This window comes from Ahaetulla prasina, chromosome 2, assembly GCF_028640845.1.
Source record: "Ahaetulla prasina isolate Xishuangbanna chromosome 2, ASM2864084v1, whole genome shotgun sequence".
NCBI classification, from domain to species: domain Eukaryota; kingdom Metazoa; phylum Chordata; class Lepidosauria; order Squamata; family Colubridae; genus Ahaetulla; species Ahaetulla prasina.
Genome location: NC_080540.1, coordinates 41846660 through 41870883, shown reverse-complemented (window position 1 = coordinate 41870883; position 24224 = coordinate 41846660). Strand labels below are relative to the sequence as shown.

Sequence of the window (24224 nt, the reverse complement as noted above, 5' to 3'; positions counted from 1 at the left end):
ATTTTAAGTTTGGAATAAACATTGAAAATGTAAAACACAAATAATTTATTTCTTTGTGCATATTTATATAGCCTTTTAAAAACAAGAAAATCTTTTTTGCTTATTCTTTTACTGCTACAGACTTTTCAGAGACCTATGATTTTGTATAGGTAAATAAACTTTATGCTACTAAATATTTTCTTACTTTCTTTTTGTTTGTTTAAGGCTTTCCTTCTCTCTTAAGGGGCATTGGAGCATTAAATAAACATAAATAACAAAACTGAGGCAAATTTGCAAGATGACTGCTTCTTACAAATTTTCAGTACTCTCATTTGAGATCTCACAATTTGCAATTGCCATAGAACAGGGGTGTCAAACTCTATTTCACTGAGGGCTACATCAAGGGTGTGTTTGACCTCAGAGAGTATGATTGACCTCGGAGAGCTGGGGGAGCATGGCCAGGTGTCGGAGTGGGCATGGGGAGCATGGCCAGCTCACAGTCATTCGTGTCGGGGGGCACCTGTGGTGGCCAAATGCTAAGGCAGGACTTCTGTGAGACCCTCCCTCAGTCTCATTATAATCCTTCCTTTCTTTTCTTTTTCCTTCCCTCTTCATTCTCTTTTCTTCTTTCCTTATTTTTCTTTCCTTCCTCTCTTCCCATCTTTCCTTCTTTTTCTTTCTCCTTTCCTGTCCCTTCTTGCATGCTCAAATGCAAAGGGGGAAATATGCCTCCTTTTGTTTTTAGTTTGTTTCGATAGCCCTCTGCTGGTGAAAATGGAGCTTGGGGGGACCGCACACAGCCCCCCCCCCATGCCCTGTTTTCACAGGCAAAGGCACTGCAGGCTGGTTCTTTGCTGTTTCCAGGCCAGCCGCGTAGACCAGATCTAAGCAACTCGCGGACCGGATTTGGGCCACGAGGACCTTGAGTTTGATACTCCTGCCATAGAAAATTCTCAGAGGAAAAATTGCAGGAAATTTGTGGAATTTGGGCTATCTTTTCTGTAATGTTTTTGGTGTGTCCACCATTGTCTGAACAAAGCTGCTAGTATAACAAATGTCTTAACAAGGTAAACTTTGAAAAACTCCACAGGGAAATTCTTACTCTCTATATCTCTTCTTTGCTCTGTCTCATATATTCTTTTGAAATTAAACATCCAATGGGTAAAACAGCTGTATCAAAATTCGTCATGGAGAGGAAAACAAGCCATATCCAGTAACATAGAAACAATTGCACGGGTCCTGTATAAGGTGTCTGAACACACAACACTGCGCATGCCAGAACTCTCCGTTTTGGGAAAACCAGTGAATACAGTAGTGGCCAAAATTGTGGAAACCATTTGGGAAAAATGCATTTTCTAAAACTAGCTAATACCACTTTTTTTGGAGTAGTACCATAAAATTATATATCAATGGAAAGATAATTTAATCAAGAATGTAATGCAATAACCTTTATGACGGATGTGCTGTCAGAATACCAGTTACAATATAAAGAAGAAAAAAACTTGTAGAAAAAAATGAGATATACAAAAGTTATCATGTCAGTTAATACTTAATTGGGTAACCTTTAACATGAATTACGGCCTTACAACATCTTCCAATAGAGTGAACCAAGTCTTAGTTCTGCAGCTGTTATAATGTGAAACCAAGATTGAATGATTGCTTCTAGTAACTGGGTTTTATTGCTGACTAACAATAGTTAGTCAGCAACTTCTTTAGCCGGCTCCATAGATTTTCAGTTGGGTTAAGGTCTGGGTTAAGGTATGGCCTGGTATTCCTACGCCATTCCAGCAGTGGAATATGATTATCTTGAAACTCCCCCAAAAAGTGATGTTATTAGCCATCAAACCTCAAAAAATACACTTTTCCCAAAAGGTTTCCACAATTTTGGCCACTAATGTGCAGTTACAATTTTGAAATTGTGGGCTTTCACAGATTTCTGCCATAATAGCAGAGCCGTATATAAAACATCAAGTTCCTAAAAGAGCAACAAGTGAAATTATTTTCCAGAATGGTTCTAGATCAGGCCCAGAGGATCATTTAATTCCATTAAAAACTGCTTGAATTCAGAGAACAGTCCAGCCTCAGTACCCATTTTTCCTCTCTGCTAGTAAAAGGCAAGGTATCAGGAGTGGCACCTACCTAAGCATACAATAGAGTGTTAAGTTTCCTCACCTCACCTTGACCTAAGAAGGAAAGTTAAACCTGTCAGTGGCTGACCTAAATAACCTTCCATTGCAAACAATGAAGCGAGGAAGCCCAGATAAGCTGCTTGATTGGCGTGCTTCAAACACGCTTTAGGAGAAGAAGGGGGAATAAAACCCCACCCTTCTGTACACTTCTCTATATGGGAGAACTGGCCCCTTATTAGCAGCTGCCCATAGTTCAGGCCAAGCAGGCTAAATCAAAGCAGGTGCATTGGAGAAAATGTCCCCCAAAATAGTATCTCCACCTGACATGACCACATGCTGTGCAAGAAGGCTTCTTAGGTGCTGTCCCCTGAATCTTGCCTTGTGGCAATTACTACCAGCACTTTTTCAAGGTAAAGTTGGGACGGGAACTAAGTAGCTTTCTCCCCCCCCCCCCAGCTTTGCCATATTTGAAACCCGGGAGAGAAAAGCAGCAAGTGAATAAAAGAGCTGGACATACACAGTTGCCACCCTTAAATTTAGACTTGGAATACTTCATTGTCACTTTGAATGTACACGAATCGGCATACATTGAAATGAAATTGCATTGCATAGAGCTCTCAAAGGGTCTCCACCTCTAATATAAACATCAACCTGACAAATAAATAAATGCAAAATTATGCATGTACCCACATATATTACTGTATTTTTCAGAGTATAAGACGCTCCGGACTATAAGATGCACCTACCTTTTTTGGTGTGGAAAACAAGAAAGAGAAATCTGCCTCTGCAAAATAGCAATTTTGCCTTAATTTATTTATTTGTCATAACAGTATACATAAGCATAATAGCTTAGGCCGTAATAGCTCAGGCTGTAAGAAGCCTGTTATTAGAACACAGTAGCCTGCAATTACTGCAGGTTCAAGCCCGGCCCAAGGTTGACTCAGCCTTCCATCCTTTATATGGTAGGTAAAATGAGGACCCAGATGGTTGGGGGGGCAATAAGTTGACTTTGTAAATATACAAATAGAATGAGACTATTGCCTTATACACTGTACTGCCCTGAGTCTTCGGAGAAGGGAGGGATATAAATGTAAATTAAAAAAAAAAAAAGCATGAAGTATCTATACAACATATAAGTATATATATATATGAGTATAAGCATGTAATAACTATTTAAATAGTATATAATGCAGGAAACAGTAGGGCAGGAACGGTAGGCATGTTTGTGCTCTTATGCACGCCCCTTACAGACCTCTTAGGAAAGGGGTGAGGTCAATAGTAGACTTTGAGAAGAGACACAGAGTCAGGTAGTGTATTCCAAGCATTAACAACTCTGTTACTAAAGTCGTATTTTCTGCAATCAAGATTGGAGCGGTTAACATTAAGTTTAAATCTATTGTTTGCTCTTGTATTGTTGTGATTGAAGCCTTGTTGCAGCAAACAGCAAACAACCTGCTTTACTTTCATTTTCGTTTTCAGCATAGCTTGATTAGCACAAGAAAAAAAATCTGCTCCTAGCAATTTACCTCCTTGCAGCAAGCAGCAGAGGCCTGTGCAGCAATAGGCAATGGCAATCCCTGCAGCCTGAAACAGCTGAGAGTCGGGGACAATCAACTTGTGCTAATTAGGCTATGCTGAAGCTGAAATGGGCTGTTTCTTCTTGCTAGAAGGAGGTAAATTGCTGGGAGGCAGAGGCCAAAGGGTGGGAGCCAGTGGGTGGACGGGGCTACATTTGGTGTATAAGACACACCCAAATTTTCACCCCCTTTTAAGGGGCGGAAAGGTGTGTCTTATACTCTGAAAAATACGGTATATGGAATTTTTCAAACAGTGACAGGGAGAATGAAACAAGATCTGAGCAAGAATTGGAAAATTCAAGGTCTGTATACAAAGACATGACATTTGCTGCTATCAGATGTGATGATAGCTGACAACTTAGATGGTTTTAAAAGCAAACTAGAATGCATATTGAAGGCGAGGGCAAATAATACAAAAGCCATCAATGCTGATAGCCAGATATCACTTTCATGGGTAGAATAAGTTAAATACTGCTCTAGTGGAGACATGAAAGAAATGAAAGGCTACATCTGGTTGATCAGTGTATAAGACAGGATCTTGGTCTTAGTAGGGTATTGCCTTGATCCAACAAGGCTCTTTCTACATTTAGACAATGGATATAGCAATACCAATAGCACTTAGACTTATATAACGCTTCATAGTGCTTTACAGCCCTCTCTAAGTAGTTTACGGAGTCAACATATTGCTGCCAACAATCTGGGTCCTCATTTTACCCACCTCGGAAGGATGGAAGGCTGAGTTAACCTTGAGCTGGTGAGAACTGAAATCCTGGCAGTAAGCAGTGAGTTAGCATTCTCATCACTGCACCACTATGGCTTCTGATATAATGGAAAAGGGGCTAAAATGACGGGGGGAGGGAGTTTCTTCAAAGGCAGCCATGAGCCTTCCCAAGTTTCTGTTGACTTAAGAGCAAATTCTTAATGCTCATTTTGCAATTGGCAACAGAATTATGAGAGCTAATATATTGTAGACAGAACTCCTTAGATCTGAAACATTGAGGTGAATCTTACTGAATATAAAGCAGTGTAACCAGTTTTGCTATCCAATGCAATAGCTAATGAATGTTTTCTTGATGGAATTCAGAATGGCCAGCAGAACTAAGTGGCCTCCCCCAAAATGTTGCTGGGCTGCTTTCATATAGTTATTGCATATACTTGCAGACCTTCAGCTACCATGTAGCATGTAGCCTTGATATTTTCTGATGGCCTCTGTATCCAAGTCTAAAAAGACCAAAACCTATTTTTTGAAATAAGCTAAGGTTAAGTGTTTGCAACAAAGTTGAATTAGGGTCATAAATGTCTCTAAAGTATAATGTTTAATGTTTTCATTTCTACTATGTATAATACAAAGATAGGACCTAGCTATTTGAAGAAGCACCTATCTCTGATGGCTTCAGCCCATCAGTTGAGATCAGGTAGACTGACTGCCTTTAGGTTTCTCTTTTAGATGTCATCTCAGGACCTAGCAAGCAAAATTTCTCTGCTGTAGCAACTGATTTGCATCTCCCCCAGGGGTGAAATGCTACCGCTCGCGCGATCCGATAGCAATCGTGGCCGGTGGTTTGACAATTCGGTAGCGATGGCGGAGAGAAGCTCCGCCCACCCGCCTGTGTGTCCTTACTTCCTGATTTTAACCAGGTTTTAACCAGTTTTAACTTACTTCCTGTTTTTAATCAGGAAGTAATGTGTTTTTTACCTTCTGCACATGCGCAGGCTTTGCGCATGCGCAGAAGGTCTGTGCACACGTGATGCAGCACGTGCAGTTCCGAACTGGTAAAAAAGATAAGTAGATTTCACCCCTGATCCCACCCACTTACTTTCCCCATCGGTTCACAAATGGGAGTGCGCTCCCATCCACGCATGCGCCTGGCCTTCCATGCATGCGCTTTGTTGCATGCGTACCTTCAGTGAATGCACCTGGCCTCAAAAACGTGCGCCTAAATAGGATGGCATAGAGCCAGGTGGGTGAGCAGGGCCACCCGTGATTTCAGCTACCAATTCAGGTGAACCGGTCCGAACAGAGTGAATCCCACTTCTGATCCCATCTTAAGGCCATTCAGAATGTCGTTGAATAACTCACCTGCTCTCCCAGGCCTCGGAGAAGGGTAATAGTTGAGTCCCTCCAGCTGAGCCAAAGATTCTTTCTTCAAATGTCAAAACTACCCAATTCAATGGATAAGCCGTGGACATGATCAAGGGTCATTACAATGAGACTCCTTGTTCAAAAGTGGAATCTATGACAAGCGGAATCTTGATCAGCTGTAGAAAAACTAGATAATAATACCTGCCCTAAACCAAAGAATCCGTTTAGCACCTTTTCTCATCTGGGGCTGTGAGGACCTCTAGTGTCCTATTAGCTTCACTACAAGCTAAATGGTCTTTCAATGAAAATCAAGGAAAGGTGGGGGCTCCTACCCTGTGGAACGAACTTCCCCCTGGACTTAGACAACTATCTGACCTTAGGACCTTTCGCCGCGAACTTAAAACCTATTTATTCCGCCTTGCTAAACTGGCTTGATTTTTAAAAAATTTTAATTTGATTTTATGGGTTTTAAATGTCAATTTTACAGGGTGTTATTTTATTTTAAATTTGGCCATTTGAGTAAGTTTTTTAAGGGTTGTTCTTAGTATTGTATGTATTGTTCCTTTTGTATTTTATTCTGGCTGTTCACCGCCCTGAGTCCTTCGGGAGAAGGGCGGTATACAAATTAAATTATTATTATTATTATTATTATTATTATTATTATTATTATTATTATTATTATTATTATTATTATTATTATTATTATCATTATTATTATTATTATTATTATTATTATCATCATCATCATCATCGTTATTATTATTATTATTATTAAAGGTTCCGCAGAGGCTTAAAAATTAACTTCTTACAATGTTCAAATCGCAGAGTTTAAAGGCTGAAACACAGTTTGGAGATCACCTAGTCCAGGGATCTGCAAACTTGGCTCTTTTAAGACTTGTGGATTTCAACTCCCAGAGCAAAGCTGGCTGAGGAACTCTGGGAGTTGAAGTTCACAAGTCTTAAAAGAGCCAAGTTTACAGACCCCTGAACCTAGTCCAACTCTTGCCTAGCACAGTAATCCGCTGCTATCTAACCTCTGTTTCAACACCCTCAGCAAAAAAAAAAAAGTCCACCGTCTTTAAAGACAGTCTGATGTATTTACTGGACCAGGGGTCCATTGTACTGGACAACTTTTATGTTTAGGCATTTTTGTCCTCCAATCTACTTCTTGTACTTTAAATCAGCAGCCCCAACCTTTTAGGCAGCAGGGACCGGTTCCATGCACCAGAGGGGGCATGGCTTCGTGTACTGCCTGCATCCCATGGATGGGGTTTTGCTTTTTTGCATGGCCCGTTTGCTGGCATGCTGCAGCCTGGTACCAGTCCCTAAACCAGGGGTTGGGGGCCCCTATTTTAAATTGATCTATTTTTGTCCTGTCTTCAGGAAGAATCCACAGGGGAAAGTTTCAGAAACATAATAGATCCCTATCCTTTTCTCTTCTCCAGGCTAAACATATCCAATGCCTCTAAACACTCTTCCTCTTTGGTTTTCCTCCTTGGACTTGCCTTTCATCTTGGCTGCTCTCCAATTCCTCAGTGTTCTTTCTGAAGCAGGGCACAATATTTTAGATGTGATTTGGAGTGCACAAAACAGAGAGGAACAATGAGTTCTCCTCATACTGACACTACTATGTGCTTCTATTGCTATAAACCTAGGGCTGCATTTACAGATAATCCTTGGCTTACAGCCATTCATTTAGCAAATGTTCAAAGTTATAAAGGCACTGAAAAAAGTGAGTTACAACTGGTCTTTTACACTTATGACTTAATAGAATAGAATAGAATAGAATAGAATAGAATTTTTATTGGCGAAGTGTGATTGGACGCACAAGGAATTTGTCTTGGTGCATATGCTCTCAGTGTACATAAAAGAAAAGATACTGTCATCAAGAATCATAAGGTACAACATTTATTGATAGTCATGGGGAACAAATAAGCAATCAGGAAACAATATCAATATAAATCGTAAGAATACAAGCAACAAAGTTACTGTCATACGATCATAAGTGGAAGGAGATGGGTGTGTGGGAACGATGAGAAGATTAATAGTACTGCAGTGTATCCCCATGCTTACGTGATCAAAATTTGGGTGCTTGGCAACTGGCGTGTATTTATCATGGTTGCAATGTCTCAGGGACATGTGATCACCATCTGCGCCCTTCCCAAGTGGTTTCCAATCAGCAAAGTTAAAGAGGGAAACCGGATTCACGTAACTAAAGGGTGACTCACTTAACAACCATCTTGCTTAGCAATGGAAATCCTGGTCCCAAATTGTGATCACAAGTCAAGGATTACATCTTTTGCAGCTGCATCACATTGTTGGCTGATGTTCAGCTTCTAAATCCTTAAGAGACCTCGATCCTTATTGCATGTGTGCTTTCTCCAGGCCCTCTCAGTTGCTACTTATTAATTTCTGTTAAATGCAGAAATTAATTGGGTCAAGGAATGGTGAGCTTCATTCCCTTGAGAGCCATTCTTCGTTTCTGCTCTCTACTTTTTCTTCTTCTAAAGCCTCTGCATTGCTTTACTATCGGATGCTGCTGCTGAATGAGAGGGTCTGCAAAGCATCTTAAGCAAGACCATTGTTAAATCTCTGGCTTTGCTGCCTTCTACCTGATTGTGTCACTGGTTGCTATTGTCATAATGGGAATGATTCTTCGAAGTTTAAACTTAATTTTTTTCTCAATCATGGGCCTAAAATCAGACAAAGAGAACATCTATGGGGTCTTTAGTGCTCTCTAAACTTGATTGGGTTTTTGCAGATGATTCATAAGACCATGTTAGACCAGACTCAAACAGATCAGATTATGGCTTAGTGCAAAGTATAAACCCAGGTTTTCTTCTTCCCAGGTTCTCGAACAGAACAGAACAGAACAGAACAGAACAGAACAGAACAGAACAACAAAGTTGGAAGGGACCTTGGACATCTTCTAGTCCAACCCCCTGCCTAGGCAGGAAACCCTACACCACTTCAGACAAATGATTATCCAACATCTTCTTAAAAACTTCCAGTGTTGGAGCATTCACAACTTCCGGAGGCAAGTCGTTCCACTGATTAATTGTTCTAACTAGGGTTAGAAGACTACCCGGTTTCAATCTTCCTATTAATAGAACACACATTTCAATTTACGTGCCAATGAAATTTTCTTCACACTGTTCCTTTGCACAAAGACATAGAAATTTGTGCAAATAGGAAAAGTGACTCAACAATTGTATTAATAGCCTGTGAAAAAATACAGAGCTTTGTATTATATTGGGGGTGGCCGGGAGTGCGTAATCTTTCTGGCCACCCTCACTTGTGTGAGATAAAAGATTATATGTCATAAATAAATAAAAATGAACAGTCAAGCCAGATAAAGGTAGGAGAGAAAGAACCTGAATATTGTTTTGCCTCAAGATATGGTGCCAGCTTTTTTTTTAAGGTAAAGGTAAAGGTTCCCCTCGCACATATGTGCTAGTCGTTGCCGACTCTAGAGGGCGGTGCTCATCTCCATTTCAAAGCTGAAGAGCCAGTGCTGTCCGAAGACGTCTCCGTGGTCATGACTCAATGCGAAAGGCGCATGGAACGCTGTTACCTTCCCACCAAAGGTGGTCCCTATTTTTTCTACTTGCATTTTTACGTGCTTTCGAAACTGCTAGGTTGGCAGAAGCTGGGATAAGTAATGGGAGCTCACCCCATTACACGGCAGCACTAGGGATTCGAACCGCTGAGCTGCCAACCTTTCGATCAACAAGCTCAACAAATTCACAGGCAATAGATCCATTATAGCAATAAGCTATAATTGCAAAGAACAGAAACACTCTATGAAGAAACAATGTGCTTCTGTCAATTAGATGCGGAGGGTAAATAACTAGTGTTGGCCATCCTGTTCTGTTTGTGATTTCCTAAGTCAGGGGTCTGCAAACTTGGTTCTTTTAAGACTTGTGGACCTCAGCTTTGCTGGCTGAGGAACTCTGGGAGCTGAAGTCCACAAGTCTTAAAAGAGCCAAGTTTGCAGACCCCTATCCTAAGGGCATCTAACATAACGTTCTATGGATAACATGGCTGCTAGATGAGACCAAAGACTCTTTCACTGCATAGATGAAATTAAATCAAAAATATATTGATGGTGGTCAACATTCTCACTTAAGTTTAACATCTACATAAATACTCTAGATGAGGTTTATTGGCCAAAAGAGGATCAGGTATATCACCATCACTTGGCCAATGAAGTGATGCAGTTCTGGTCTTATTCTTGGAGACTATTGAGGGGAGAGTCTATATACAGAGGAACAGGTTTAAGCTTAAACCAAATAGCTATAAATTCATGATTCTTCCAGTGGCCAGAAATTCTCCATCTTTGAGTGAAGGTGCATTTCCCGTCCTGAATGGAGTTGCACCTTCCCAAACAGACCTGGTGCCAGTGGTGGGTTGCCCCCGGTTCGCACCGGTTCTATAGAACCGCTAGTGAAACTGGCAGGAAGCTCCGCTCACTGACCTGAACATCATCAGAAATGATTTGCGCGGGCACGCGGGCACAATGCGAACCAGTAGTAAAGGTTAGTAGAATCCACCCCTGCCTGGTGCTTACCGTAGTTTAGAAAATCTTCTTGGACTTACAGCTGGAAGATTAGGTGGCAGTTGTGTCCAGGAAGACCTTTGTACAAATTCATCTGTAGACTAATTGTGCCTTTCTTCGACAGGGAGTTCTTTCTTGTGGTCACTGATACGTCAACATTTTTTTAATGCAGACTGCAGCTTGGCATTCTACATGAGGCTTACCCTTGAAGATTACTCAGAAGCTGATTTACTCCAGAATTTCACAGAACAAGCAGTCAAGGAGCATACATCAGGAAGCCCATTGTTGTGGTTCATCAGCAGTCTACAGAGCTGGCAACGGAGTCGGACAGCGATGAGGCTGAGGTGAGGCCAGGGCCATCGGGAAGTGAGGTGCAGACTCCAGAGCTTCCAGAGGCTGACAGTAATGAGGCAGAGGAACAGGAGGAGCCTGTTCCTAATGCACACATGAGAAGAGCTGCCAGAAGGCAAGAGCAGTTCAAGCAGAGAGGACAACTCGGAAGTAGGGCCAAGAGATGATTGGCCCCTCCCATAAGGCTTAAAGCAGACCAGCATCGACATTTGGCCTTTGCTGGAAAACAGCGTTGTAGCTGGGTCTTCAGCTTCGTCTTCTGCTTCGTCTACGTCTTTGTTTTTGTGGCTTCTGAACATTTGCCAGGAAGGGCCTTTGGCAGTTTGTCTAATTGGACTAAGGTTTGTGAAATAACTGAGGAATTTGTGTTGGGAGGCATTTGTTTTACTTTGAGTTGAATGAAGCTGGGAATGAAGTAATTCCCAGTTGTTCGAATAAAGTTTGTTTAAGTTTATTTAAGGTTAAGTTTAAAGGGCTTAATTAACTACCTTCATTTAGTATTATAATTGTTTTTAATGTCTCTGTCACTGAGAATCAGTGTTGAGTTGAATGACTTCTTATATCAAAATAAATAAATATTCCAGATGTTGGTCTGGAATTTTATTTTGGAAGTTGCTATTGCCCTTTGTTGGAGTTTATATTATCTTGGAGGCTGCTATGATCCTCTCAAAACATCTTAAAACTCAATTCAAGCTGATACTGTTAACATAGAACTGTGATGGCGAACCTATGGCATGCATGCCACAGGTGGCACACTTAGCCATATCAGTGGGCACGCAAACTCACCTCTGGTGCGCATGTGCACGCCGGCCAGCTGATTTTTGGGCCTTCTGGGCCCACCAGAAGTAGGGAAACAGGCTGTTTCCTGCCTCTGGAGGACCTCGGGAGGTGGTGGGGAAGGCCCATTTTTTTCTCTCCCCAGCTTCCAGAGCCTTTCCAAGTCTGGGAAAGGCAAAAACGGCCATTCCCATCCCACCCCGGAGACCAGAAGTGGCCCGTTTGCCAACTTCTGGAGTAAAAACCGTGCCTACCGTGCCATCGTGTGCCAAGAGCCGGGGGGCATGGGGGGGTCGCACACACATGTGTGGAGGCAAGGCATATAGAATTATGGGTGTGGGCACACATGCGTGTGACACACACACACACCCGGTCCTGGCACACAATGGCAAAAAGGTTAGCCATCAATGACATAGAACTATTTAACAATCCTGATATTACATTATAGGTCAGTGATGGCTAACTTTTTCCAGACCGAGTGCCCAAAGTGTTCATGTGAATGCGCGTGTGTGTGCCTGAACCCCCAAAATGCAATGCGCACACGGCCCTTGCCTGTTCTTCAGCACTAGTTTCCATCAGTCCTCTCTCTACAAAGAATGTGGAAAGGTTTACATTTCACGGGTTCATTTGGTTCGAAATGTTCCTGGCATTACTAAAGGGTCCATGTAAAAAGGAGATGAATCCTGGCAGAGTGGTTATCAGCTAAAATGTGAAACCAGTGGGGCAGTTTGCTCTGATAAGTATTTGAAGTCAGCACTTGTCTCATCAGTTATCTTAAAAATAGAATCCTCTCCTCATTTATGGCACTTCAGGCATGTTTTGATGACCCTGCTCCTTTGGATTGAAGTGGTGACCCAGGAGGAGGCCACAGTGGCTATGTGGGGTGCTTCTTCCTTCTTAACTGCTTTGACTTCAGATGTGGAATGAAAGACTAGAACTTTGGAAGACAATGTCTTATGAGCCATCTCCTGGGGTTTGTATACTTGCCGAGATAAGCATTTGCATCGGAAACAGCTGTGTGTTAACTTCCTCCTTGCTTCTTGCATCAGATCTTCTTTTTGGAAAGTGTGGCTTTCATATCCTTGATCTGTGATATATTCAAATATATACTTTTGTAAACATGAAAATGTGCCAATCCTGCTCAAATTGATAAGAGTATAATTGCTTCAGAATGCATGCCAACCCTGGGATTGTTGGTATCATTTGAAAGTCTTTTTACATTTTTCGACTGGTTGGTTGGTTAGAATTCTAACCTGGATATCTTTTCTCCAGCCCATTAAAATTAATGCTTTTTTTAAAGAAAGATTGTAAGTCATCAAACTTTTGGAGAAAGTCTGCAGATAATAATAATAATAATAATAATAATAATAATAATAATAATAATAATAATAATAATAATAATAATAATAATAATAATAATAATATTTTAATTTGTATACCGCCATTCTCCCGAAGGACTCAGAACAGCCAGATAAAACAACAATCAAGACACATACAATACAATCAAGACACATACAAGTTAAAAACAATATTAAAAAACTTATTTAAATTTGGCCCAACTAATTAAAATACATTTCAAGACCCTAAAAAACTTATAAAAATTAAAAACCCATAAAATCATCTAAAAATGATTTATAAAAATTTATTTTTCCTCAGCAAAGCTGGCTGAGGAACTCTGGGAGTCGAAGTCCACAAGTCTTAAAGGGATCAAGGTTGGAGACCCCTGATATATGCTGTATATATTTTCCCTTGAACTGATGTCGATGAGATACATTAGAGAAAAAGTGATTGGGCCATTCAAAGAAAGCTGGTAAATAAGTGTTTAGAAAAAGATTTCTTTCTTTTGAATATGTGGTTTAACTATAATTAATGCATGAACACGGATAAGAAACAAATTGAAAAATACGATTTGATTGTGATGGAAAATTGAGAAAATTAATGAGGTATAAGAGACTGATTAGAAATTCTGAATGTGTGAGAGACCAATTTTTGCAAGAATGGGTGTTTGGAAAAATGAATGTGGAAGAGAAAGAAAGAAGAGAAAGCAGAATGTTGACTGCAGGAAGAGAAGATATGAGTCCTATGTGAAAAGACAGCTTACTTTCCCAACACTATTAAGCACTGAGTATAAGAAAAGGGGACGCGGTGGCTCAGGGGACGCAGTGGCTCAGGGACTAAGACCCTGACCTTGTCAATCGAAAGGTTGGCAGTTCAGCGGTTTGAATCCCTAATGCTGCCATGTAACGGGGTGAGCTCCCGTTACTTGTCCCAGCTTCTGCTAACCTAGCAGTTCGAAAGCATGTAAAAAATTCAAGTAGAAAAAATAGGGAAATTAACAGCGTTCCGTGCGCCTTTGGCATTGAGTCATGCTAGCCACATGACCACGGAGACGTCTTCGGACAGCACTGGCTCTTCAGCTTTGAAACGGAGATGAGCACCACCCACTAGAGTCGGGAACGACTAGCACGTATGTGCGAGGGGAACCTTTACCTTTATAAGGAAAGAGGGTGCAAGAGTTACTTGGAATAGAGTAGATAAGAATAAATTACAGGGTATCATAGAATCTTTAGCACAGATTTATGCTAAATATACTTATTTATTTATTTATTTATTTTTCATATTTTTATACCGCCCTATCTCCCTAGGGACTCAGGGCGGTTAACAAGCAGATAAAAATATACATATAAATACAAATAAAAACATCCATTAAAAAACTTATTATAATTGGCCGAATAATTAAAATGATGATAATAAAAATAATAAAATCCCCATTAAAACCAATTCGAATTTAAAATCTAGTCCAGTCGTGCGCAAATAAATAGATGTGTCTTAAGCTCGCGGCGAAAAGTCCGGAGGTCAGGAAGTTGGCGAAGTCCTGGGGGAAGCTCGTTCCAGAGGGTGGGAGCCCCCACAGAGAAGGCCCTTCCCCTGGGTGTCGCCAGCCGGCACTGTTTGGCCGACGGCACCCTGAGGAGTCCCTCTCTGTGAGAGCGCACGGGTCGGTGAGAGGTATCCGGTAGCAGCAGGCGGTCCCGTAAATATCCCGGCCCTATGCCATGGAGTGCTTTGAAGATAGTCACCAAAACCTTGAAGCGCACCCGGAAGACCACAGGTAGCCAGTGCAGTCTGCGCAGGAGAGGTGTCACATGGGAGCCACGAGGGGCTCCCTCTATCACCTGCGCAGCCGCATTCTGAACTAACTGGAGCCTCCGGGTGCTCCTCAAGGGGAGCCCCATGTAGAGAGCATTGCAGTAGTCCAGACGAGACGTCACGAGAGCGTGAGTGACTGTGCATAGGGCATCCTGGTCTAGAAAGGGGCGCAACTGGCGAACCAGGCGAACCTGGTAAAAAGCCCTCCTGGAGACGGCCGCCAAATGATCTTCCAAGGACAGCCGTTCATCCAGGAGGACGCCCAAGTTGCGCACCCTCTCCATCGGGGCCAATGACTCGCCCCCAACAGTCAGCCGCGGCTGCAGCTGACTGTACCGGGATGCCGGCATCCACAGCCACTCTGTCTTGGAGGGATTGAGCTTGAGCCTGTTAAGAAACAAGTTCCTTGGTGATGAAATGAAAGGGACTATGGATGAGAAAAGTTGCATAAAAGAGAATAATTGTTGTGAAAACAATTACATATAGAAAATTAAAAAGCGAAAGTTGGAATATTTGGACATGTGATGCGACACCCGGAAAAATATACCATACTTCACTTAATTCTCCAGGGAAAGATTGAAGGCAAACGAGGTCCAGGCAGAAGAAGAACATCATGGCTTCAAAATCTAACAGACTGGTTTGGACAAAATTCAACAGCACTTTTTTGTGCGGCTGTTGATAAAAATAGGATCGCCAACATAATTGACAAAGTCCGATGATGGATATGGCACACGAAGAAGAATCGAAAATTAGATTTGGTTTATTTCTTTTGGAGGGGGGGTGTTATCTCTTGTTTCCTATTTATTTGCCTTACTATTTCTTAATTATTTCCTATACTTTCATCATGTTATTTATAGTAAAAGAAAATAATGTAATGGGTGGGTATATAGATATAGGTGTTGCAGAGAGCCCTGGGAAAGATCAAAAGAGTTGCATAGCAAGTTCAGGCAGCTACACAAAAAGGTGTCATTTAACTCTTTTTCCCTTTCATGACACCTTTTTGTAAGAGTACAAACTACACTAAACTTTTTTGATAATTCTTAGGACTTTCAGTTACACAAGACATTATAACTGTTCAGATTCTAGTTTGTATCACCTGCTATTTTAAACAAAAAAAGTTTCTGACATCAGTGCAGCAGTGAAATCCAGCAGGTTCTGGAGAACCGGTAGCGGAAATTTTGAGTAGTTTGGAGAACCGGCAAATACCACCTCTCGCTGGCCCCAAAGTGGGCAGGGAATGAAGATTTTGCAGTATCTTTCCCCTGGAGTGGGGTGGAAATGGAGATTTTGCAGTATCCTTCCCCTGCCACGCCCACCAAGCTACACCACACCCACCAAGCCACACCCACAGAACCAGTAGTAAAAAAATTTGAATTTCACCACTGCATCAGTGTCAGTGTTAAGTCTCATCTTACACAAAGATCTTCACTGAATATAGCTCTACTACCAGTAAAAAAAAAAAAGTGAAAATGCCAAATTAAAGGGGCTGTCCCATAAAAATAGCACTATATGCTATTGCCTATTTCTTGATTATTTCTCTTACAACAAAGACCATGACCTTAACCCAGCAGACCAGGCAAGCTCATGCACTAAAGATGGAATGTTTGCAGATCAGGGAAATATAAGAAGACAGCTATGAGTGTTATTTACAGGAAAGAAATCAACAGGAGGTTTGCAAGGGTGAATGGATAGCTTCAGTGACCCAAATGGTATGGTTTGAGAGAATAAGATACCAACTAGTGACACCACAGTTGATTTATAAGATCAGGAATCCATTTACAGATGAGATTACTATATTGAGATTTAAAAGACAAGGGAGAATGGTGTGGTACTTATGAGTGGACAATGTAAAATAACTGTTCCAGGATGTCGAAGCAGGAATTAAGATTCCTAGATAAATTCTTAACTGTACCATTTAAAAAGCATTCTTAGTTGTCTATTTGATGGTTCAGTTTGTAGGCGGAGTTTGACTTGCTTGTTTATTTATTTATATAATTTATTGGCTGCTTATCTTACCATAGGGCAGGGGTGAAATCCAGCAGGTTCTGACAGGTTCTAGAGAACCAGTCATGGAAATTTTGAGTAGTTCGGAGAACCAGCAAATACCACCTCTGGCTGGCCCCAGAGTAGGGTGGGAATGGAGATTTTACAATATCCTTCCCCCCAGGAATGGGGAGGGAATAGGGATTTTGCAGTATCCTTCCCCTGGAGTGGGGTGGGAATGGAGATTTTGCAGTATCCTTCCCCTGGCCACGCCCACCAAGCCATGCCCACCAAGCCACATCATGCCCACCAAGCCACACCCATAGAACCGGTAGTGAAAAATTTGGATTTCACCACTGGATGGAAGATAGGAGCAACTACCAAATGGGAATTTACTAGTAGGGAATTTAATAGTAGTAACTATTGGGTGGAGAAGGGAGACAGGACACCAAGAGGATTGAGAAAGTTCGACTTTCTCCAATCCAATATATGTGGCTGAGATTTATTTTATTTTATTTATTTATTTTGTCATAACAGTATATATAAGCATAAGCATGAAAATAACTACTGTATATAATATATAAGCAGATATATAAGCATAAGTATGTAATAACTATATTAATTGGATATAATGAAAGGAAACAGTAGGACAGGAACGGTAGGCACGTTTGTGCTCTTATGCATGCCCCTTATAGACCTCTTAGAAATGGGGTGAGGTCAATAGTAGACAGTGTTTGGTTAAAGCTTTGGGGATTTTGTGAAGAGACCACAGAGTCAGGTAGTGTGTTCCATGTATTAATAACTCTGTTACAGAAGTCATATTTTCTGCAATCAAGACTGAAGCAGTTAATATTAAGTTTAAATCTATTGTTTGATCTTGTATTGTTGTGATTGAAGCTGAAGTAGTCTTTAACAGGAAGGACATTGCAATAGATGATTCTATGAGTTAAACACAGGTCCGGTCGAAGGCGGCGGAGTTCTAAGTTTTCTAAACCCAGGATTTCAAGTCTGATGGCATAAGTATTTTGTTGTACTGAGAGGAGTGGAGAACTCTTCTTGTAAAATATTTCTGGACACATTCAATTGTATTGATGTCTGAAATGTGGTATGGGTTCCAGACAGGTGAGCTGTATTCAAGAATTGGTCTAGCAAATGTTTTATAAGCTCTGGTTAGATTTTGATTACGGCCCTGCCATTTTTGTTCCAAAATGTCTACAATAATAAAAGCATCAGAAAATGTCAGGCACCTTTTACATAAGCTTTGGTGCCACTTCCAAAGTGGCATCATAGCTACCTTTGTATCCAAGATTATTTGTTTCCAACTTAATTGCTCCACATTTCAAAATTTGAGAGCCAGGTTCTTTAGGGCTTGGAGATGCTCCAGTTTCAAAGAGCTCGAAATGGACTCCTTTGGTCTCCCTGATCCCATGTTACCTCTGGGTGCCCTCACACTGGGCTCAGGGGCAGCCAGTCAGCCAGGGACAGCGTTTGCTATTTTGGGCCACGTTGTAAAAACAAGTACAGCACGTCATGGGGATGAGGAAGCAGGGCCAAGATGTCAGTTTTGCCACTTTCTCATTGGCCAGTGGGAGAGATCACCAGCCACATCTAGTGACTGCTTGCAATGGCCGTGGATCACCAGGAACTGGCTCTAAGAATTTGGGGAGGGGTGGAAAGGAAAATGGTGACAGTGGAAATTCTCCAGAGGGCTACTCACCTGTTGAAGATGTGGTGTGCTGTCCCACTCACTCACAAGCACATGTAACAGTCAATTAGTGGGTTTATTAATATATTCTCTTCTACTAGAAAAGATTTGCTAAATCCCATTGATTGAATGAGATGTTCTGGAGTGGAATTTGCAAACTTCTGCCCAGCTTTCAGAACTCAGGAACAAAGATTAACCACCAAGGTGAGGTTGACAATAAAGAGAACTCTCATTTTAAAAAGAAGTCTAACATGACCACGTCTTTCATGGAACCGGTCCTGCTGTTATTTTAGTTGTTTTCTTGATCCTCCAAACAAGAACCTTGCATGCAATATTCCTCTTAACCAAATTGCCCTAAAAGATGTACTAAAGCCTCTCTTGGCTCAATCTCCTTAAATCCACTAAGGTTAGTACCTAAATAATGAGATGCTGGGCTTTAGGATCAACTGGTAGCTACAGCATGTTCGTGCCCACCAGCTTGGAAGTGCTGCTGTCCAATCCTGCAAGTGATTTATGCGTGAATATTACAACGTGGGTGTAGACACTTCTTTGGCATCTGCCAGTTTTCTTCCTCTCCTTGTTCGTTTTTAAAAAGGTTGTCTTTTTTTTTCTTCCAAAACTGGCAAAATGATATGCTACAAAATCATAATGCTAATTTTTGTGACAATGGTTCAGGGCTATTTTCTTTTAGTAACTGTTCTGTCCTCACTACACATTAGTCTGTGTGCAGCTCGATATGCAGCTAAACCCACTTATCCTCCAATTAAACAGACTATGTGCGTAGATCTGAATGCTTTATTGAAAGAACAGGATATGGTGAAAGTGGTGAAAATAGGGATACAATGAGAACAGGGGTGAGTTCTACTTACCTTTAATGGTGGTTCGCATCGTGCCCATACGCAGAAGAGTTTGATGACATTTCGGTCAGTGGGTGGAGCCTCCCACCAGTTTTACTACTGGTTCTATAGAACAGGTCCGAACCGGGGACAACCCACCACTGAATGAGAACCAAATACAAGATAAACAGTATTAAGTTACTGCTGAACATAACAATTAATAAATAAACTACTGCAACACTCTCTACATGAGGCTCCCCTTGAAGAGCACCAGGAGGCTCCAGCTAGTCCAGAATGCAGCCGCGCGGGTGATAGAGGGAGCATCTCGCTGCTCCCATATAACACCTCTCCTGCGCGGCCTGCACTGGCTGCCGGTAGTCTTCCGGGTGCAATTCAAGGTGTTGGTTCTCACCTTTAAAGTGCTCCATGGCTTAGGACCGGGTTATTTACGAGACCGCCTGCTGCCACTGATAGCCTCCTATCGACCTGTGCGCTCCCACAGGGTTGGCCTTCTCAGGGTGCCGTCGACCAAATAATGCCAGTTGGCGGCCCCCAGGGGGAGGGCCTTCTCTGTGGCGGCACCTGCCCTTTGGAACGAGCTGCCTCCAGGGTTGCGTCAACTTCCCGACCTCCAGACCTTCAAACGTGAACTTAAGACTGTTGTTTCATTGATCGGGACTGGCCTAAACGAAATTTTAAATTAAATTTTAATGGGTTTTATTCAGTCTACGACTGTTTTAGTGTTTTGGCCTACTGTAATTTGGTTTTTAATTGGTTTAAATATATGTGTTTGTATTTTATGTTGGTTTTAACATGGCTGTAAACCGCCCTGAGTCCTTCGGGAGAAGGGCAGTATAAAAATTAAATTATAAATAAATAAATATAAATACAAACTTTTAACAATTGCCAGATATGCCATAATATCGAGTTTTGCCTGCAGTTAAACACCTGAATTTTCTGATAACAACCAAACTGTTCATATCCATAACTCAAATGATTCCTACGTGCCACTGTTAGCTTTCTCAGAACTGGCAGGAAGATCCCTGCTTAAACAGTTACTAAGCCCACTTTGACATCTAAGGCTAGTTTTCATTAGAGGTAGTCCACAACTTATGAGCAGAGCAGAGCAGAGCAGAGAATAGAATAGAATAGCCGAGTTGGAAAGGACCTTGGAGGTCTTCTAGTCCAACCCACTCCTCATATTCCTATGTATTTATGTGTGTGTGTGTCTATGCATGCAGGGCTGAAAAACAACTGCTCTGTACAGTACGATTTTAATAGAAAAATAATAGTTGCTACATAACCGAGCACTGTACCTATTACCGTATCTTTCGGAGTATAAGACACATCAGAGTATAAGATGCATCTTAGTTTTTGGGGAGAAAAATAAGAAAAAAGCCGATTGGCAGGTGGATTGGCCTCCCGGAATACCCCCAATCAGCTGTTCCCAGAGGTGAATTTTAGCAACAGGTTCCTTAGTTGTGAGCTCTGTGCCTTGGTTTGTTTGTTTTGGTGTTTTTTTTTTGGTTTTTTTCTGCCTCTGACTCTGAAACTTCTGAAACTCAGTTTCAGAAAAAACTTTTTTTTCTGCCTCTGAAAGCCTCTGAAACTGAGCTCTAGAAAAAAAAGTCTCTGAAGCTCCGTTTGGGGGCTTCTTTTCTGAAGCTTCATTTCTGATGCTTTTTCAGCCTCTGAAACAGTGGTGAAATCCAATTTTTTTAACTACCGGTTCTGTAGGCGTGGCTGCGTGGGCATGGCAGGGGAAGGATAACTGCAAAATCTCCATTTCCACCCCACTCCAGGGGAAGGATATTGCCAAATTTCCATTCTCACCCTACTCTGGGGCCAACTAGAGGTGGTATTTGCCGGTTCTCTGAACTACTCAAAATTTCTGCTACCGGTTCACCAGAACCTGTCAGAACCTGCTGGATTTCACCCCTGCTCTGAAACCTCCATTTGGGAAGCTGGGCGGGGCTACATTCGGAGTATAAGATGCATTCAGATTTTCACCCTTTTGGGGGGGGGAAAGATGCGTCTTATACTCTGAAAAATATGGTATATATCAAAATCTGGTCCTGCAAGTTCTCACCCCAAGACTATTTTTTTTTCTGTCGAAGAAAATAAAATATATGAGCATAATTTATAACTGTGGCTACTGTGCAATTGATAAAAATTGCATATTTGCTTTCTCTCAACTTAATTCTCCAGTTGAATGAAGAACTGTTTCAGTGAAACAGAGTAGATCAAATGGCTCGGTTTTCTATCTGGGCGAATCAAGCGACCAAGCAAGTCCAAGGCTGGTTGCTAAGGTAGTTCTTATTTGTTGTGGAGAGAAGTATGTTCAACTGGTATGTGGCCATGAGATCAGATGTAACACATCTACCGGTAGGAACTCTGTCAATGCCTGTTAGATGTGCACATAAGTTAGGCTCGGGTTGTTGAGAGTTGATATCTACCTCCAAGATCAGGGGTGTCAAACTCACGTTGTCACGGCGTTTTAAGTGCTATTGCTGTTGCTATATTCCCCACCACCAAGTGGTGAATGACTCTCCCTCAGATTGTGTGTAGAATTAAAATGAGATTTCATCTTCAGGTCTTAGTTTCTGCATGCTGAGGGTGAAGTAGAGCTGGGTTAATACAGTACACCAAATACATTTATATGACGTATAATCAGAGGTGGGTTTCAGCAGGTTCTGACCAGTTCTGGAGAACCCGGTAGAGGAAATTCTGAGTAGTTCGGAGAACCGGTAGTAAAAATTATGACTCGCCCCGCCCCCATCTCTTCTCTGCCTCCTGAGTCCCAGCTGATTGGGAGGAAATAGGGATTTTGCAGTTACCTTCCCCTGGAGTGGGGTGGGAATGGAGATTTTACAGTATCTTTCCCCTGCCACGCTCACCAAGCCACGCCCACCATGCCACACCCACAGAACCGGTAGTAAAGAAAATTGAAGCCCACTCAATTTAATTCACTTGGGAGGAACACAAAGGGACGAAGTCAAAGGCTTCCCAGAAAAAAATAAATTATGAGATGAAATAAGCTGTGACTGAGACACCAGAGCAATGATGACACAGAGATTCACAAGTTCTTGTTTCCACTATATAGTACAAGTGACAAATATAACACACCTCTCCATGACTTGTACTGGAAGGTCCATTTATTCTTTACTTGCAGCCTTCCAACAGCGCAGGTGCATTTTTTAATAAGTGTACCGGTATGTGCATTCATATAAGTAATGTCATATTTTGCCGGGGTGGTGGTGGTGTTGAACAAATCAAGAATTTTCATGGAGAAAATATTTCAATTTACAACTCTATTTGTTTTTATGCCCCTGGATTTTAATCTCTGTTATGCAATACTGGCATTTTAACGTGTAAGTAACTTTTGCAATCCTTAGGAAATGCCAATTCCAATCGAATAATTAACAATGTTCAGGTTTTTGAACAAAATACAGTAGATAGTTGCCCATTGTTTTCTCTACATAGATAATTTGTAAAGCCACCGGATATGGCAATCCAGGTTCACCACCAAATGACAGCAGAAGGAATTGTCTGTATTTCTTTACTGCCAACATTGTACAGATCCTTTCACACCAGATCAGATATCTGTATAATTTCTTATGAGATCCAACCAATTCTTCAAAAACATTGAACAATGTACACTATAACACAGGGGTCTCCAATCTTGGCAACTTTAAGACTTGTGGACTGCAACTCCCAGAATTCCTCAGCCAGCTTTGCTTTCAAGTCTTTCAAAGATCCTGGAGCATAGGGGAGCTGCCAGAGGACTGGAAAAGAGCTGATGTAGTTCCCATCTTCAAAAAAGGAAAAAAAAACAGATCCAGGAAACTACAGACCTATCAGCCTGACCTCAATACCGAGGAAGATTCTGGAAAAGATAATCAAGCAACGAATCACCGAACACCTAGAAGCAAACAAAGTAATAATCAAAAGCCAACATGGGTTCGTCAAAAACAGATCATGCCAGACTAATCTTATTGCATTCTTTGACAAAGTGACAAAATTAGTAGACCAGAGGAATGCTGTCGATATAATTTACTTGGACTTCAGCAAAGCATTTGATAAAGTAGACCATAACCTACTACTAGATAAAGTAGAAAAATGTGGGTTAGACAGCACCACCACCAGATGGATTCGTAACTGGCTGACCAACCGCACTCAATGTGTAGTCCTCAATGGAACTACATCCACATGGAGGGAAGTATGCAGTACCCCAAGGCTCTGTTTTAGGCCCAGTACTCTTCAACATCTTCATCAATGACTTGGACGAGGGGATAGATGGGGAATTCATCAAATTTGCAAATGACACCAAGCTGGCAGGAATAGCCAACACTCCAGAAGATAGGCTCAAGTTACAGAAAGATCTTGACAGACTTGAACATTGGGTGCTATCTAACAAAATGAAATTCAACAGTGAAAAAAGTAAGATTCTACATTTAGGCAAAAAATACAAAATGCACAGGTACCATATATGTGGTACCTTGCTCAATAGTAGTACCTATGAGAGGGATCTTGGAGTCCTAGTGGATAACCATTTAGATATGAGCCAGCAGTGTGCAGCAGCTGCTAAAAAAGCCAACACAGTTCTGGGCTGCATAAACAGAGGGATAGAATCAAGATCACGTGAAGTGTTAGTGCCACTTTATAATGCCTTGGTAAGGCCACACTTGGAATACTGCATTCAGTTTGGGTCGCCGCGATGTAAAAAAGATGCTGAGACTCTAGAAAGAGTGCAGAGAAGAGCAACAAAGATGATTAGGGGACTGGAGGCTAAAACATATGAAGAACGGTTGCAGGAACTCGGTATGTCTAGTTTAATAAAAGAAGGACTAGGGGAGACATGATAGCAGTGTTCCAATATCTCAGGGGTTGCCACAAAGAAGAGGGAGTCGTGCTGTTCTCCAAAGCACCTGAGGGTAGAACAAGAAGCAATGGGTGGAAACTGATCAAGGAAAGAAGCAACTTAGAACTAAGAAGAAATTTCCTGACAGTTAGAACAATTAATAAGTGGAACGATTTGCCTGCAGAAGTTGTGAATGCTCCAACACTGGAAATTTTTAAGAAAATATTGGATAACC

The 24224-nt window shown here is 41.5% G+C and overlaps 1 protein-coding gene across 2 annotated transcripts in view; it reads left to right on the top strand.

Moving 5' to 3' along the window:
- FRMD4B (FERM domain containing 4B) overlaps window positions 1-11220 on the top strand; it is a 313746-nt gene extending 302526 nt beyond the window's left edge. Inside the window, exons 23-24 of one of the 2 annotated variants that reach the window (XR_009153579.1) lie at window positions 8618-8805; window positions 10451-11220. The gene's annotated coding sequence lies outside the window, so the exon portion shown is untranslated. The remainder of the gene's footprint in view (window positions 1-8617; window positions 8806-10450) is intronic. The other variant, XR_009153580.1, reaches the window with a different exon arrangement.
- Window positions 11221-24224: the final 13004 nt, after the last annotated feature.